Source organism: Epargyreus clarus, unplaced genomic scaffold, assembly GCF_041222505.1.
Source record: "Epargyreus clarus isolate Ecla_fem2 unplaced genomic scaffold, WU_Ecla_fem_2.2 ptg000032l, whole genome shotgun sequence".
Taxonomy (NCBI): Eukaryota; Metazoa; Arthropoda; class Insecta; order Lepidoptera; family Hesperiidae; genus Epargyreus; species Epargyreus clarus.
Genome location: NW_027332237.1, coordinates 7,487,394 through 7,493,104, shown reverse-complemented (window position 1 = coordinate 7,493,104; position 5,711 = coordinate 7,487,394).

Here is a 5,711-nt window from a genome sequence, read left to right as displayed (position 1 = left end):
AAGGCATTTGAATTCAACCTTTAAGTGTAATAACACACATATTTCGTGATTAACCTTATGTAGGACACTTATCCTATCACTAGTTAGCTACTTATTTATTAACCCTTTATTAAAACGTTAATTTTTTTCCTATACGTACGCAAATTTATTGTTATCCCAATGAACCCCAATCTCCCTTATGTATGTACGGGCCTTGAGCCTCGGGCGTTAAAGTAACTCAAAACATACTAAATTAGTGTACACTACATTTCAATTAGCGATAGAAATGTTCGGGGTTAAGGATTTCACACACCGTCTGGCCGTTGAGAGTAAAAAGGTTTTCTGTGTAAATATAAGGGTAGCTACACGCTGACCACATTTCGCTTTATTCCATTCCATACTTTTGTTCTGCTGTTGACTGTGCTGTTCTGATGTGATATTATGGTTGTGTGTGTGTGCGTGTGTAAAGGATAGACATAAATATGCACACATACCCAGAACGTTACACTGAAGTAGTAATTAAGCAGGCAGTTCAACTGATGGTAAGTGGATCATTATCACTCATGGCCATCTGTGCCCAGACAGGACTGAAGTCGTATTGAGGTTGATGTCAGATATACAGAGTGACATTTTTTGATGAAAACTAAAACTGCGCTTACATTTAAAAAACAAAATAGTTTTACGTAGCCGGGAATCGAACGAGTCCATTTTTAAAAAAATACACCCTCTAAACTATTTGTACAAAACACTGCACACAATATTACTAGACTAAATAAAACAGATCAGAGTTAGATACGTCAGTACCACATTCGAACTGAAAAAACGACAATTTTTTACAAAATATTCAAATTCTACAATTTAAAATGGACAGTCAAATTCTCAAACAATAAGTCTTGTCCCAACAACTGCTATAAAGGATTCCAACCGTAATAAAGAGGGTAATTTTAAATGCGAGCGTGGCCAAAAGTTTTTACAAACACCTTATTTTCTGCTTCACAATTCATTTTATGTTGGCTTTTGACTGGTTGTGATATTCTAGGCATTTTGCAATATCTTTATGCGATAGTGTAAAGTAGCAAATCGCTGACTTTACAACAACGCGTGTTTAAGCGAAAGTGTAAAGTAGGAAGTAGCTTTCTTTATAATATCGCTATTTAAACGATATAATAAAATATTTTAATAACTTTGTTTGCAATCAGTGGCGGACTAAGGTGATCGGAGACCTGTTGAACGGAGGCCTGCAGTCTAAAAGTTGATGTGTTTTTACAAAATTACAAATGTCTCATATGTTATCATCGTTAATAAGAAGCTTGGATATTAACGATATCAAATTTTTATAACGTTACATTAAAGTAATATGTGACTCATTTGACACTACAGTTTAAAAACAGATGCGGGTAGGTGAAGTGGGGATGACACCTTGGCGGCGCTCGAATTAACAGAGAGCGACATTCTGGTCGGAGACTTCAGCAAGAACAGTCGAATAACGGAGATACTTGTCTAGTTATAATACTTCTAATCACTAGTGTGAACTTACTTACGTATAGTTATTATTTCGTTACTCTGTACCTTTTATGTGACTATAAGATATACACGCCTTCAAGACCTTCAAGATGACTATTATTTAATATCAGAAGTGCAAGAATCCAGCTTGCAATCATGAACGGCGATTCGTAAGTACGAACATCCTTGACACAGGACTAAAAACCGTGAGTTAAAACATTATTTTGTCATACTCGTATGTGAGTTCAATCTCGGTAATAAGTAAAAATGAAGGTAGATAAATGTCTTTGATGTAAGGGCAAAGTATTTAAATGGATAGATTGAGACTAGTATGTTGAAAACAAGATATAATTGATTAATATAATTATTGTTGCTATTATAATTGGAGGCTCAATTTAAAAATATATATATATATAGTACAATTGTGCATACCGATAATTCTTAATACTGGAACGAATTGTCCTAATTGTTACATAAATTAACTAATAATTAAATGATATGTTAATACCCTCTGAAAACAATATTCTTTAATTTTGTGAACAAACTTTACTCTTCTCAAATTACTTGTTAACATTATAAACTGAAGAGTTTACTTCAGAATAAGTTCATTTTCTGTGAAAGTGTCTAAAAAAAAAAATTTTGCAAAGCAGTTCTTGTGGTAACTCTGATCATTTGGCTATAGTCTGTGGTGTGAAAAGTAAATCCTAATTGGTCTAAAGGTACACCTACTTATGAAATATATATAAATACACCAACTTATGAAAATATTTTAAGGGTCTTTATTCTTAAATGTCAGGCTGTATAGATATAGAGAGGCATATATGGGAACCTAATGGTTGTTAACATATGCTAATGTACGCCATAAATTGCATACAGATTAGATTTGTATTTATTTTTGATAACTTTTAATGTTGAATCAACTGGATTTACGTATATGCGTTTGTTATTATTGTATGGAAGGGACTATGCGGTAACAACAAGTGCAGTTACAGAGTACAGTATACCTACTTGATGTAACTGACACGTTTATTAGGTTGCAAAATTTTGATTATTCATAATTGTACAGAAATGTATAATATCTACGTGGTAAATATTTAAGTGGCTGCAAATAAGTATCACGATCACCGTATTAAGTGGCTGATTGTACCCACGAGGGAAATGGTCAATGAGTTTAAGGTTTTATGTTTATGTGGATATAAATTGGCTTTATTTAAAAATAAACTGGCATTCACATCTGCATTGTTCACATTTTCATTTTATAGATCAATGAAAGTTTCCTTTTGATTTCATATACTTGATACGTATTTGTTATGAAAGAAGCAAGGAGTACGTCGCCAAATTTGAGCTTTCCATCAATTCTAGGCGATCTCGCGCATTACTGTGTACTACTGTGTTTTGACACCCATAAAGTATAAATGCACATCAGTTAATGATCTATAAGAAAACTGAGAAACTTATACGCTGTGGTCTTTGGAATATTATATTTAAAAAAAAAGTCTCCCATTCTACTTCTGACTGACTCACTTATACAGAATATTAGATGTCTGTTTTAAATTAATTATGCAACGCTTCGTTTTGTATTAATATTTCATTACATCTCTTAATTTGAAAACTTTAAATTTGAATTTGAATTTGAAACATTACACGTCCTTTTTGTTTGAAAATTGGGCACTATCAAATACTGGTAAATGAAGTTTTGTACCTTAAACGTTGACACGCTTAAACTATCGATATTATTAATTATGTGAGCCACTTACGAAATGATAAACGGGATCCACTTTGTATGAGATTCAGAGTAAATAATTTTAAGTAAAATAATAATAATAATAATAAATTTATGCTTTTATAATTTGAGCTTAGTTCTATTTACAAGTAACAGAAATTAAGTTATTATACGTATTAAGTTAGAAACGGTCACTGAAGCCTACATAAATTTAGATAGTCTCTTGTATACCATATTTAAAATGAGTCTTGCCTGCGACTTTGTTCATGTGGATTCAAAATATAATGTGAATTATACAATGCCGTCTGTCAAGATCACGGAGTACGTTGGTAATTTGGAATACTCCATTACCTGGTCATATAATGTTTAAAAAAATGTATACTTTTGACATCAACTTCGTAGTTTCGGTTTGAATGCATTTTCAAACATACAAACCGACAGACAAAAATTTTTCTTTTTCAAATATATTCGATGTAAACACGTGAAGATTTCATTCTTATTATAGGTATATCATAGCCAAATGAATAATAATGTTGTTTAATAATATAATCAAATATAAGCATAGGTACATTTCGATGGGATTTTCTTATACAATAATTTACTTTTCATATAAATTTCATACGGTTCACAATTGCGTCATGTCTAGGTTTTCTCTATAGAAACATCGAGCGTCTCCTTGAGAGTGTTGGTTGTAAATGATACATATTATATTAATATAATATATACAGATATTACGCACTAATATATATTTTTTTACAAACTATATAAAAGTCAGGTGAAGCCGAGGCGTTTGAAATATATATAATAAATATGAATTGTTCGGTAATAAGGTGCATCATAAGATAGTTTGACTAACTGTTTGTTTGGCTGGCTGGTATAAAATCATGATCAACTTTAAAATACCTTTTTCAGGTCATAGAAATTTTAGGTTGTGATTGATAAGGAGCCACATGTTATGTAAAACAGTTATAGTTTTAAATCTGACGATCCTGATGAGACAAAATTAAAATTGGACAAGATTATTAAAATCATGTCATGTCATAAGTATTCAAAAATTTTAAATTAATCAGACCGTTCAAAGTAGGTAAAAATCGGATTCAAATATTCCGTTACATACATACAGGTCAAGTTAATAAAAGCGTGGCAAAAATAAAAGCGTGTTTAAAAAATATTTTATCAGTTGTAGACACAAATAAGTATAGTTAAATAATGGCCGGTTTCTGAAGTCATTTTTCTTGGTAGGTAGTTTACGAGTATGTATTCAATAACACTATCCGTTTGATAACTACGGAAAAAAAATCCGCTTCCGAGGAACTCAATGTAAGACGAGCTCTGTTTAAACTCCGTTTAGATTAACGGACCATTTTAATGTGTTTATTCTTTCCATAACATTATTTGATATTTAAAAAAAAAAAAAACGATGTTTTACGTAAAGTCTAGCAAATCTTTCTTAGTATAATGCATAACTTTTACAATAAAATAGCCCAAACCATAATTTCCTTATGGGAATCTTAATTTAAAACTTTTGGTGAAATAAAAAAAAAGTTAAGTAGTTAAGCTTATTGCACAATTGACAAGTATGTCGCTGACGTGAACGCATGGGTCCGTTAAGCTTTGTTAATTAAATTTTGAAATTCATGTAATAGTATTTATTATTATAACTGAATATAAATTCAATTTAATGTAATGAAATTTCTTTCTGACTTTCAAGTGGGTTATGTAGCCCTACTTTGAAAAAAATAATTTGAATTTGTGATAAATAACGTAAAAAAAAATGGGTTCATACAACTTATTACGTGTTATATTGTGTGAAATTCGTGGTTTACCATTATTTAGTCTTTAACTTTGATATAAGTCATTTCAAATATAAACGATATATTATTATTTTGATACTGCTTCATCAGTTGATAAAAGACGTACGTTGGAAAGGCAACTATTTGTATAAAATAACATTGTAATAATTAAAAGAAGTACTAAGTAGTAATATAATAATGTTATAATAGTATTTTGAGTCGCACAGATTCATTTAGTGGCCAACTATAGATCTATCTATCTATCAGTATAACAGTTATTGAACAGGTTGTTGAGCATTCCAAAATGCACTAATAAGATAAACGTCATTATTCTGATGCGTAACTTTATCGAGTCAATAGTTGTTAGAGATTTAACTATTGGACTTAGAATCCAGGCATAAATAAAGTGGGCAGCTAGATGTTGTCATTACTGTAGGTGTAGGAAACTTTGTGGTTTGATTTTTATTTATCTGGAGTTAAGATGGATTAGTGCAGATGCCTCGAGCAGTGTGATGTTCGCGGGTGTCTCTTGGTGATGCATATGGTTGGTTTGACCCAAGGCATCGAGTACCTTGAAGACACTAAGTGAATATTGCATTTTTGGAGTAAATTTGAGTTGAGCACTGGCCGAATGTTATCGTAAACAAGGTATAAAAACTGCGGCGATACATGACTAGAGTGATCCTATATGAACATCACCTAGTTATAACCGT